We start from the raw sequence: 12,062 nt of genomic DNA on the forward strand, positions 1-12,062 counted from the left end.
GTTTCCATAAAAGGAGTTGAACCCACAACCTTTCCAATTGGGAGGAGGGCATTAACCACTGAGCAATGACTGACGTCAGTTCTTCTTCAAGTTGTAACAAAGTTGAAATTGTCAAAATTGTTATGTGGCAACATGAAAAGAAGTTAAAATTTAGGTCATTCGATCTCTGGAACTCAAGTGGCGTATTATCCTGACAGTGGTGACCGACGGAGAGATTTTGATGGGCAGCACTGCCGTTTTTGTGAAAGGTCAATTAGCCACAGAACGAGATTAAAGCCACAGAACTGTTGCCAGCACAACCTGCAAAATTACAACCAAGGAGAAAAATGCCAACTCGTGCCCCCCCCCCCAAAACAAACCCCATCCAAGATTGATCCCAGTTCAGCAGGGAAAAGCAGCATGTAAACAGAACACCCCCTGATCTCCAGTCAGCCATTGAGAATCATTTCCAGCATCAAAATGAAGCCTCCAAGTATTTGATGCTGGTGAACAAAGCTCCCCGTCTGGTTATTCAGGTTGTGGCACTTCAGACAGCAAAAGAATGTGAAAGGGAGGACTTCAGGGCAATATTTCCACACTGGCTAAATCTCAAGTGTCAAATTCATTTTAGCTGTGCCTTTTAAGCAGCGGTATCATATTGACATAACAACACTCACTGTCATAAATCGGACGGACTTTGTGACTAAGATTTGGAAAGTAGGCGATGTCTTTAATGGAGGCTGGGGAGTGGTGTTGCGAGGTTAAGAAAGTCCCATCTCAGTTGAGTGAGAATAGTCTCCAGACACAAACAACAAGGAAATGTTGGGGCAGCTTTGCAAAGTACACAAATTGCCACCACATTTTGTGAACAGCTTTGAACCCTTTTATTTAGGTCAGGTTTTCTGCAAAAGAAACATGTAATTTATGTTCTCAAACATAATGCCAAGTGCTACATACACACATGCAGGGAGAAGCAAGAAAATTCACAGCATCCACAAATAACCGCTCATACTTGTCTGTGGAGGTGCAAACCACAATGACACAAGCCCCCACCAAGCTATTAATCAATCCATCGAAGAAAATGATTTCTTTGATCTTAGATCAGATTGTTCTATGATTTTCATTAAAACCAAACTCCATGCTTCTTTAATTAGAAACAAAGCTATTCAAGCTTCATGACAACATCTCGCTCATTAAAAACCTCAGACCCAAAGGTTTCCATGTGGCAGTTGGACAGAATTATGGAAATGCTAATTTGTGCCCAGTTCCAACTCCAAAGACAGTTATGATGGAGGACAGCAAAGCTAGCCCCTCTGTACCAACTCAAAGTACATTTCCAACATTTCCCCCATTCCTTGCCAACAGTTCCTTTTATTTTAAAAAAGCCACAAATCTGTAGCTGGCACTATTTTCATTTGTTGCAATCCACACCCAGCTGCAACCCCAAATTAAAACCTTCCATCTATATTAATAGGCAAGACAAAAACTGAATATTACATAAGATAAGCCTCCACCTTAAACGTACTTTAAATGGATCAGTGTTGTCTGCCTTGTACCATGAACAGCAAATAGGACAAAATATTTGTTTTTAAAAAGAGACAACTTTTTAAATAAAATAGTCAAGAAACTGGAATTAAATCTTTTGGATAACCTTCTTTCCATTTCAAGTTGCTGCTCATTTAGAGGTAGTGTTCCACAGCAAAGCAGCCTTCATAAACCCAAGCACAGAACTTTATGTTCAAGCTGTGACAACAAATGATTTAAACTTGAGGGAAGGGCAGAACTAGGACCTATTTTGTTCCTTAAAAAAGCCAAAAGGAATTTCACAGTAGCAGGACAAAAAAATATTAGACCCAGTGATGCACCGTGAAGAACCACTGCTTCAAAGTGCCCGAGACCAGGGTTCAATCCTGTCCTTGGGTGCTATCTGCTTGTTCTCCCTCAGAGTTTCCTCCCACATCACAAAGACATGATAGTTGATAGGTTCATTGGCCACTAAATGGGCAAATGACAGCCAGCACAGTCTCAGTGGCTGAAGGGCCCAATTCTGCACTGTGTGACTCCATGACTTTAGAATGGGGTTGGTCAGAGATTTGGTCGGACAGGTAGTTGTAAAAAGCACATCAGAAGGAGGAGTGCATACACTCGAGAGCGAGCACAGTATGTGGAGGGTTTCTGAGATTAGCAATTCTGATTATTCTTCACACAAGGAGATGGACTTAGCTCTCCATCATCTTGCCTTTTAATGCTTCACCAAGCTATGAAGTGTTTGACACCATCGCATTAGAAACTTTCACTGACCGTGTCGAATAAATAAAACATTAACATTGAACAATACACAAAGTGCTGGTCAGCCTGCTGAGCACTTCATGTTCTCTTTTGTAAAACCAGACTCTGCAGTTCCTTGTTTCTACGCAAGATTTAACAACTGCAAGAGGAATACATTTGTACAGTAACTCAGTTCAATAAGGGGTTGAGATCTCCAAGTACAATAACTTGTACCAATGGGTTTTCTGAAACAGTGCTTTTAAAATGGATGCTTAAAATTAAGACAATCTAATCTGTAACAATGCAAACACAAATTATGGATTTATTCCTTCTCTGCAATTGGGGTGAAAGGAAAACTCATCAGCACATCACATACACTGGCTATTACAAGGTCCAATTATGGAGCCGCAGCCAATTCAAATTTCCACGAGTCTTGACAGTCATTTTCTTAAACCTAAGCGAGAGATTGGTTTTCAACTTGGATCTGGAGACATTGAGACTGAAGGTTCCCTTTGGTTTAGTCACCACAGGCTCTTCGTGATCCTGACTAAGAATAAGTTGTGACTTTAAATATACTCACACGTTTGAGATTACGCTTTCTTCTCTTTACAGCAGACTGTGGCCAATCGGGAGGCAATTTCAACTTTACATGTTTGTCTGTGTCATTGGGGCAAGGCTAGAAATTAAATCTTCAAATAAAACCTTTAATACTACATTTGGGTATTATGCATTTTCTGGCAGTTCAAGATATTTGCCAAGCCTCCAGATAATGACTAGGTGGCATATCTGCATTGATTATACCCTCGATGTCAGATTTGGGGTTTCTACTGATTTTATTACTTTGCAGACCAAACAGTGTTTCACCTCAGGGCATTCCCAACACCACCTTTGATCATTGTTGATAAAAGCGCCAGAGGCCACTTATGAATTAAGCATTTGCAATTGACTTCTTGAAACCAAAGGTATTTATTCACAAAATGCTGGAGTAACTCAGCAGGTCAGGCAGCATCTCCAGCATTTTGTGACTCCTGAGATGCTGCCTGACCTGCTGAGTTACTCCAGCATTTTGTGACTCCCGAGATGCTGCCTGCCCTGCTGAGTTACTCCAGCATTTTGTGAATAAATACCTTCGATTTGTACCAGCATCTGCAGTTATTTTTTTATACTACCTCTTGAAACCAAAGCATTGGATCAGAATGTAGGAACGAGAAACTGCAGATGCTGGTTTACCGGGGGAAAAAAGACAAAGTGAAGGAGTAACTCAGCGGGTCGGGCAGCATCCCTGGCGTACACGGATAGGTGACAATGCGATCAGAGTACTCCTTACCAGGAGATGTCCTGGAAAGTATAGATGTCCTGGTATAGAAGTTGGGAGGTCATGTTGCAGTCGTATAAGACGTTGGTGAGACCACATTTAGAATATTGTGTTCAGTTCTGGGCACCATGTTAGAGGAAAGATATTGTCAAGCTTGAAATGGTTCAGAGAAGATTTACGAGGATGTTGCCAGGACTAGAGGGTGTGAGCTATAGGGAGAGGTTGAGTAGGCTGGGTCTCTATTCCTTGGACCACAGGAGGATGAGGGGTGATCTTATAGAGGTGTACAAAATCATGAGGAATAGATCAGATAAATGCAGTGTCTCTTGCCCAGAGTTGGGGAATTGAGGACCAGAGGACATAGGTTGAAGGTGAAGGGGAAAAGATTTAATAGGAATCAGAAGGGTAACTTTTTCACAAAGGGTGGTGGGTGTATGGAACAAGCTGCCAGAGGACGTAGTTGAGGCTGGGACTACCCCAACGTTTAAGAAACAGTTAGACAGGTACAAGGACAGGATTGGAGAGATATGGACCAAGCGCAGGCAGGTGGGACTGGTGTAGCTGAGACATGTTGGCCAGTGTGAGCAAGTTGGGCCGAAGGGCCTGTTTCCACGCTATCACTATGTGACTAAATTCAACAATAAATAAATGTCCTAAACCTCCCAGCATGCCCAAGTTAATTATTTCATCATGCTAGTGTTTCACCACTGAATATTTCATGAACTACAAGACATGAATATGCAATGTCATCCAAATTATTCACATGTTTTGTGAACCATTTGAGTAAAGAGCATCTTGTTACAGGGTAGATTCAACCTCCTGGAGAAGCTTTACAGGTCATTTACACTAGCTTTGAATTTTAAAGATTGTGCCCTAATTGAAGTGAAAGGAACATTCAGAACATGTGACCTGCTGAGTATTGCCAGCATTTTCTGCTTTTATTTTAGTTCTCCAGCGCGTGCAGTTTTTCTTGTGGCATTTTGGAATGTTCTAAATATTTGAAAGCAAACAAGGAGGGAACAATTCATCTGGGAAATACAAGCTACCAATAATGGGAGTGCTGGAGTAACTCAGCGGGTCAGGCAGCATCTGTGGAGAACATGGATAGGTGACGTTTCACAGAGTGCTGGAGTAACTCAGCGGGTCAGGCAGCATCTCTGGAGAACAGAGACGGTGCCTGGCCCACTAACTTACTCCAACACTTTGCCTTTTTATGTAAACCAGCAACTGCCGTTTCTTGTGTCTACAATGTAGTATTGGAGGAAGGTTATATTGAAAGTGGACACAACCCACAAACTTAGAGAGCACAGCGATTTTAACCAGAAGGTCTTCATCAAACTGCCGAGAACACATGGGGTGGTTGGAGAGTGGTTTTAGCAAGTTTTGCAGGAGGAACAATTGCAACTTGACTTTTATTACTCGTTGTTGTGATGTGGGTATTGGTGGCAAGGCCAAGATTTTAAACTGCAACACATAAGATGTAAAGATTCCAGGTCCCGACACAACTTCAACACATGCTTTTACATTTGTAAGCTGCCTTTATAGTTTTCACACAAACTGCAAGGGATTTGGAAGGAGAAAAGAGAGAACATTTGTTTCCAACAGAGGTTGGTTAGCAACCAGAGGTCAAATTCTAAGACAATGGGCAAAAAATAAATAAATCAGGGAGGGATGGGGAAAAGAGGTGGGATTTGGTCTTTTTAAAATAAAGGCTTCACACTATGATGGCCAAAGTACAGATGATAGGACAATTCCTTTCTAATGTACTGCAACTGAACAAGATTTTAAGCACGTTTCATCCATTTTTAGAAAATTAACTCTGCTTTTACAGATTATTTACTCTTTTCTTTAATTGTCTGCTGTGCAACTGATTATTTCCTCAATGTGAATGAACAAACCCGTTGCCAACACTGTTAGCCAATAATTACACTGAAGTAAGGGCCGGTACAGTGGTAGAGTTGCTGCCTCACGGCGCCAGAGACTGGTTCATTCCCGACTCTCGGTGCTGTCTGTGTGGAGCTTGCACGTTCTCCCTGTGACCGTGTGGGTTTTCTCTGGGTGCTTCAGTTTTCCCCCACATCAAAGATGTGCAGGTTAATTGGCTTCTGTAAATTGTACCTAGTCCGTAGGATAGAACTAGTGTACGGGGATCGTTGGTCAGCATGGACTCAGTGGGCCGAAGGGCCCGTTTCCACACTGTATCGCTAAACTAAACAAAAAAAAAGACATTAAGTTGTCATGTGGCATAAACTGCCTTAAGTAGTCAAGGTGGAAAGATTGGGCAATTGAAGGCTATAGGGAACTGGCACAGAAGAGAAGAGTTAAGACCAGTGTAGATCAGCCATGATCATGGATTTGAAGCACCTCTTCCAACTTGTGTTAAAAGCATGCACATAGACTATTAACAAAGAGTGGTGAGAGTAGCACTAATTGGAGAACTCTTTCAAAGTGCACAGGCAATGTGGCCTGAGGCAAGAATTGGACTGTCCCATTCACACTTGGAAGTTAATTCACAGCCCAAAGCAAAAATTAGCCAGGTTTTCTTTAAATAACCAAGACTGAAAATTAATTCATCAACCTCAACTAGAAAAACATACGTCGAGCAAGATGTTCCCTCAGCACAGCAACATTTAAGGCAATTTATGCACCTGCTGCTGGGATTACAAACTTAATTGTCGAGGAATCAAAGAGCTCTCAAACCTCTTCCCAAATCCTCTGTTGAAAAGGTACACCTCATCCCTCCCATGAATGACTCACCAAGGTAATCTAGCTGGCATGTCTTAAACCAAGAAAGGAATGAGCAAGAGAGGAAGCAAATATTAAACAACGCCAATCTTTCAAATCTCTATTAGCACCACTCCTATATTCTGCATTTCAAAACAATTTCTGTCACCTTTTGAATTCAAGTCAAAGAATTTACCAGAGTACAGTTGCAGCTATTCTGGTTCCCATCCATTAAGACATTCCTGGTATTCAGAACTTGAAACTTGAATAAATGCAGAGTGCTCAGGAACTGATAACCAAGCAGTGGGAATTCCAGGAACTCTGAGCCACTTCAGTTTTAAGGGCTGGTGACTCAGGGATTCTGATGATATTTCCTTTTACTGCACTGCTACTAACTGCAGTAATATTGTTAACACGATCCTTTGAGCCCGAGCATGACTTTTAACAGCCCTCTCAAGGAATTGGCTTACACGCGTTGCTATGATTTTTACCGCACAACCATATCATCCATTTCTGGAAAGAATAAAATACACCAAAAAGGGACAAGGAAACACACAAAACTACATCCTGGTTTTCCTGCTGTTTGATTCATCGTAGTTTCCCCATTAACAGACCCCGAGGTGCTTTCTAAATGCAGCCAACCGCAGGTTGACGTTGGAGCAAACATCAAGGCATGCAGAGACCGACATGTTGCTTCACACTGGGTAAAGTCCATTGGCTTCTGTCGCCACAAAGTGAGGCAGAGCATGAGAAATGCTAAACAGCCGGATCAAGGAACTCTAAAACAAAGCTCTTACTGAAGACCAGGACAGGAGGGAGAAAAATGCCTTTAAGTCAGGTCACTTTGCACGCCTCAGAAGACAAATCAAAGGAGTAAAGATAGTGGATGGGTGGGTGCGTGTGCACGTGTTGGAGGTACACATGTTCTGAATTGCCCAGGACAAATTTCCTGTGGCATTACTCTTCCACATCTATGAAGTTAGAGGTTCAAGGTGAGGGGGGAGAGGGAAGACTTAATATAAAACTGAGGGGCATTTTTTTTCCCCACACAGTGGGCGGTAGGTATATGGAACAAGCAGCCAGAGAAGGCAATTGAGGATGTACTATAGACAGGTGCACAGGTAGGAGAGGATTAGAGGGAGATGGGCCAAACACAGCCAGGTGGGACTTGCATAGATGGGGCATCATGGTAAAGCTGGGCCGAAGAGCCTGTTTCTGTACTGTATCAATTCATGACCCTACAACATCAGACACATGGCACTTTTTCCCCTCAGGAAAATTGTATTACACAGCAGTGCCATTTGATTACATGGCAAGTGTAATCACCCATGCGAGCAAACATGGGAAGATCCCCAAAACAGCCAGTGATTTATACCTCGCTACCCTATGGGGACGACGACAAAGAACTCCGCTACAATCCACCCTAGTTGGCAGCCACAGGGACCCAAAGTTTAAATGTTTCATTCAAAAAAAAAGTATCTGCAACAACATAAGTGCCTCGAAGGTGCACTGAATAAACCCAGTCCCAAGTGAGGAGCACAAAACTATAACCATCAGGAAGCAAGTGTATCATCACCAGTCAAAGGTGCAGTGCTCCCTGGATGACAGATACAGAGCTGGAGACATTTCAAAGACTTGAAATTAAATAAGGGAGATAATTGTAGGTGAGTTAATGCAATGACACCTTCAGGGAAGACAGGAAGATGGCGAGAACGCAGTGATTTAATGTCAGTGGTTTCCACCCACCCCAATCTGGTTTCTAAATTACATCTCATCACAGTCTTTGTGCCAAAAACACTTCACATGCTTTACTGCCGACGATGTACCAAGTAAGAAAATTATTCCCCGCAGTTCTCAAATAATTGCCATGTCAGAGGGAAAGGATGGAAAAATGTAAAGTTGCACGTCAGGTTGAAGGGGAAAGTCACTTTGATTAAAAACTTTACAGTCATTCAATAGACAATAGGTGCAGGAGTAGGCCATTTGGCCCTTCGAGCCAGCACCACCATTCAATTTGATCATGGCTGATCATTCTCAATCAGTACCCCGTTCCTGCCTTCTCCCCATACCCCCTGACTCCGCCATCCTTAAGAGCTCTATCTAGCTCTCTCTTGAATGCATTCAGAAAATTGGCCCCCGCTGCCTTCTGAGGCAGAGAATTCCACAGATTCACAACTCTCTGACTGAAAAAGTTTTTCCTCTTCTCCGTTCTAAATGGCCTACCCCTTAATCTTATACTGTGGCCCCTAGTTCTGGACTCCCCCAACATTGGGAACATGTTTCCTGCCTCTAACATGTTCAACCCCTTAATAATCTTATATGTTTCGATAAGATCCCCTCTCATCCTTCTAAATTCCAGTGTATACAAGCCTAGTCACTCCAGTCTTTCAACATATGACAGTCCTGCCATTCTGGGAATTAACCTAGCAAACCTACGCTGCACGCCCTCAATAGCAAGAATATCCTTCCTCAAATTTGGAGACCAAAACTGCACACAGTACTCCAGGTGCAGTCTCACTAGGGCCCTGTACAACTGCAGAAGGACCTCTTTGCTCCTACATTGAACTCCTCTTGTTATGAAGGCGAGCTGGTTTTACAGCTTTGTTGCATAACTGGAAAATGAGAACAGCAGCTGTTGATGAGCACAAAGCAAAAGCAACTTTTCAACACTATGAAACAATCTTTGGCAGATCAACAAATCAAACCTTACATGGGCAGTAACGTAACCATTTGAGCATAGTTTGCTGTGCTGTCACACTAACCATTACTTAAACCATTATGTATCTTTTACATATAATCGCAACTACCACCCTCTTCTCCCAATGGATGGTGATTCATACTGGTTTCTCATCACATTGTCTAGACAATGAAGTGTCAGCTGGCTTTGACGAGGGGAGACAGAAAAATCAGAGTTAAATCCAGTTCTCCCCTCAGCTGACAATGTTAGTGGAGATCAGTGAAACACTGCCTGATGCACCGTATTCATTTCTTACTCCAATCCAAAAAGGAGTGACCAACTTACATCACTGCTCCTTGCATCCAAGGCACCTTAATCATTCTTTCGCAAACAAACGCAGTCGCTGGTTTGTACAACCCTAACAGCAAGACGGACCAATCTGTGTGGAAATTCTGGCTGAGGGAGAAATATTTCGCCAGAACTCAGTTGATCATTAACCAGAAATTCTGGGGTCTTTGCGCCCCCTCCATCTGAATAGATTGATTGATCCCAGTGTATAAATGTTAAACAGATAGCAATTCCCAACTATTCAGTACCCTATCCGTCAAGCATTTAAGTACCAACTTGGAGCGAGGCTTGAACCCATTGGCTGAGGTCACTTGAATACAGTCTATTCGATAAGGCCACTTTTTGTTTTAAATTTTAATTGCAGTTTGGCATCGCAGTCAAACATCTGGCACAATACATCCTTAAGTACACAATTCATAAGACTGACTCACCAGGAAAAGGTGGAAGGAATTTTAATTCAAGCCTCCCAGATTTTCCTTTCATTAATATTAAAAGGACAATGTATTATTTTTAAACAAAGCATTAATGGCTTTTTCATGGGGAATATCAGTTTGGTTGTAGGAACACTATCTAGCTCCAACCTTCTGTTAATCCATTACACCAACTGTCTCAGTGACTTCTGAGCCATTTCCTCAAATGGGAACATCAACTTGCTATCTTTTTTTCCCCTCAATCTATTATGACTGACGAAAGGTCCCAACCCAAAATGTCATTTAACCATTTTCTCCAGGGATGCTGCCTGACCCGCTGAGTTATTCCAGCATTTTTTTTTGAACTAGTTGTTTCCTTCCCCGCCCAAACAAATAAAAGGGGTATCAATAAGGAAAAGTGTTTAATTCCATTTGCTCAATTTAACAAGCCATTTGATTACAAAGTCACATTCCCCAAAACTATTTCCCTCCCCCCATGGTACTCAGTAAATTCTACGTTTTCTGTTGATTCTTCCACAATTATTTAATTTGAAGCAATTTTTTTATTCTACAATGGTCTCACAGAGCAGCTTCACAAAAGAGCACACGATAAGTTGGGACACTCAACCAAAAAGTAGAAACAGTACATGCATGGGTCTTACACTGGAAATAAATTAACATTAAAAAGACACATTTGAAACTGATAGTCATTCAGTATGTCTTTCAGTAAAGTATTAAAGGCTACAACCAGCAATTTCTTAACTGAAAACATCATTTCAGATAGACACTTCATTTAAAAAGGTGTAAATGCATTCAAACAACTTCTCAAAACACATCTCAATAGCAGATCACAATTCAGTATTGTGGAGACAACAAATGTCAAGTTATTAACGACTCTTATTACTATTACCATCAAGAAATAAAACATAGAGGAAAGTAAATCACAAATTATCAGTAATTCGATGGAGCCATAGAAGAGTAATTTTGAAGTTTAATATCAGTGTAAAATAAAGAGTGAGAATAAACACCAGCCACCCCTTACGAATCCAATAACATTCGTTTGGGATTTTACTTTTAATTTGGAAATTATTACTCATCGAGGACTTCTAAAGTTGTTCCCAAGATAACAGTCCAAGAAAATGAATAAACTCACTCTCGAAGTAGTAATTGAAATTAAACGAAGAAATATTGAATACCTGAATGTGGTGGCAGGGGGAGCTCACCTTAACAAGTGGATTAGTAGATGCAAATATAACACTGCAGAGAAAAAGAATGAGATATCAGTTCATTCAATTTAACAACACCAAAGCGCAACTCTATATTTTATATAAGTCACTCAAAATAGTAGAATACGAGAAACACGCAGAGAAGTCGTCTAATTTTATTTTAACCGCAAGCCCTGATGACGATTTGACCCTTTTCAGTGGCTCGGTCCAGCCAACAAGTTTTTGACACAACATCGCACACTTTTTATGTTAGATTTTCTTTCTCCTCACCTTGTCGGACGTTCTTCTTCTGGCTGTTTTTTCAAATGTCAAGCAAAGGTGAGTTCCTCCGGCAAAAAAAAATCGTTCCCACACACAGCTCGAACAACGCACCTGCCGCTGCGCCTGTTCCAATTTCCCAGACTGACGGCGCTGCCCCGAGTTTTGAAGCCACGCACCAGCAAATGACCTCAGCGCGTCTGAGCCCAGGACCCTTGCGGTCCTCCAGTCTGCAGGGGGCGCCAAGGTGTCAATGGTAAACCTTCGTCGGAAAGAGGCATCTGGTCCTCCGAGGCTGCGGGGGCGCTGGGGTCGCATTAGGCTCCACTGTCATTTGGCCCCCGAGGTCCTCTTCTGACAACAGTGCCCCCTAAAGAATTGCGATATTTCAACAGAGACAAGATATTTAGTGCGGATACGCCACTTGCTGGGCTGTGACCGCATTGCTGCGCTTTCTCCACATAATCATCGGACATAGGAGCAGGATTAGGCCATTCGGCTCATCGTCTACTCCGCCATTCACTCGTGGCTGATCTATCTTTCCCTCTCAACTGTATTCTCCTGCCTTCTCCCTGTAACTTTTGACACCCTTATTAATCAAGAGCCTATAAACCTGCACCTTAAAAATACCTAGTGACTTGACCTCCACCGCTGTCTGTGGCAATGATTTCCACACATTCACCACCCTCTGGCTAAAGAAATTCCTCCTTGTCGCCATTCTCAAGGTAATCATAGAATCGTAGGAGTTGAGAGTCACCGAGGGAGCCATTAGCCCCACGACGTAAGTGCCAGCTGCTTGTAAGAGGTATCCACAGCCTCATCCCATTACTCAGATCTCAATCAAGGTCACAGCACAG

The 12,062-nt window shown here is 42.3% G+C and overlaps 1 protein-coding gene across 4 annotated transcripts in view; it reads right to left on the bottom strand.

Moving 5' to 3' along the window:
- lima1a (LIM domain and actin binding 1a) overlaps positions 1-11,360 on the bottom strand; it is an 80,890-nt gene extending 69,530 nt beyond the window's left edge. For 3 of the 4 annotated variants that reach the window (XM_078431250.1, XM_078431251.1, XM_078431247.1), the window contains exons 1-2: positions 11,218-11,360; positions 10,918-10,978 (exon numbers count right to left, since the gene is read on the bottom strand). The gene's annotated coding sequence lies outside the window, so the exon portion shown is untranslated. The remainder of the gene's footprint in view (positions 1-10,917; positions 10,979-11,217) is intronic. The other variant, XM_078431249.1, reaches the window with a different exon arrangement.
- Positions 11,361-12,062: the final 702 nt, after the last annotated feature.

This window comes from Rhinoraja longicauda, chromosome 42 (assembly GCF_053455715.1).
Source record: "Rhinoraja longicauda isolate Sanriku21f chromosome 42, sRhiLon1.1, whole genome shotgun sequence".
Lineage (NCBI taxonomy): Eukaryota > Metazoa > Chordata > Chondrichthyes > Rajiformes > Arhynchobatidae > Rhinoraja > Rhinoraja longicauda.